The sequence below is a fragment of the Larimichthys crocea genome, unplaced genomic scaffold (genome assembly GCF_000972845.2).
Source record: "Larimichthys crocea isolate SSNF unplaced genomic scaffold, L_crocea_2.0 scaffold50636, whole genome shotgun sequence".
Taxonomy (NCBI): domain Eukaryota; kingdom Metazoa; phylum Chordata; class Actinopteri; family Sciaenidae; genus Larimichthys; species Larimichthys crocea.
In genome coordinates, this window is record NW_020856588.1 from 1,410 (window position 1) to 2,565 (window position 1,156).

General features: G+C 46.9%; 1 long non-coding RNA gene across 1 annotated transcript; it reads left to right on the plus strand.

Annotated features, from left to right (window-relative positions):
- The first annotated feature begins 285 nt into the window (after nucleotides 1–285).
- On the plus strand, nucleotides 286–840 carry LOC113745167 (uncharacterized). The gene is made up of 2 exons (XR_003462009.1): nucleotides 286–487; nucleotides 596–840. It is a non-coding gene; the product is annotated as an uncharacterized LOC113745167 (long non-coding RNA).
- Nucleotides 841–1,156: the final 316 nt, after the last annotated feature.

The following is a 1,156-nucleotide window of genomic DNA, read 5'->3' on the forward strand; positions in this document are numbered from 1 at the left end:
CGGAGCTAAGCAGCGTAACATACTGAGCTAACATGAGCTAACAGCAGCTACAGCTGTCAGCAGTTTACTTACTACACTGTAATAATAAACTCTGAAATCACAGAGAAGGTGAGGGCAGAGCAGCAGGCCGGAGAGCATCAGAGGGAAAACGCAGAAAAACATTTCCTCCATAAAATATAATTCCAGTTTTTGCACAGAAATCAGTGAAAATAGTTGCTGCTGTGTGACTTATAGTGCAGTAAAGCGTACGTTACGTATTCTCTCTCCCCGACCCGGAGCCCAAAGTTACATAGTGTGAGAACAGACGTAGAATGATGAATGTGATTGGCTCTCAGTCCAATGGGGCTTTCTTTGTAAAGTAGAATGAAGTTAAAAGAACAACATTAACTGTGTTAAATTAAATGTGTTAAATATTAGGCTGAAGACGACAACATGAAGCCCAGTGAACAGGGCATCTGTGCCAGAGCTCTGTACGACTACCAGGCTGGTATGCACACACACAAACACACACACACACACACACACACACACACACACACACACACACACACACACACACTGTAGGCTTTATGTTCTCTCACCGTCTCCTTCACAGCCGACGACACTGAGATCACCTTCGACCCTGATGACATCATAACGGGGATAGATATGGTGGACGAGGGTTGGTGGAGAGGACACGCCCCTGGCGGACACTACGGGATGTTCCCCGCAAACTACGTGGAGCTTCTCTAGGTTTCATCACTCAGACAGGAGAACAGATGTTTCTTCACATCAGCCTGTTTGTCTTTGTCATGTTGAAGGTTCAACAGGAAAAATCACAATAAACACGTCATTCATCCACTAATGTGTGTTTGTCTTATCAGCACATGATATCAGTTATTATTACAAAAAACTCCGAGACGTCCCCGCAGACTGTCTAAAACCTGGACGTAGTCTCCGAGACGTCCCCGCAGACTGTCTAAAAACCCTGGACGTAGTCCTGTGTGGACGTCCCGCAGACTGTCGTAAAAACCGGGACCTAGTCTCTGAGACGTCCCGCAGACTGTCTAAAACAAACCTGGACGTAGTCCTTGTGGACGTGCCCCGCAGAGACTGTCGAAAACCTGGACCCTAGTTCTCTGAGACGTCCCCGCGACTGTCTAAAACCTGGACGTAA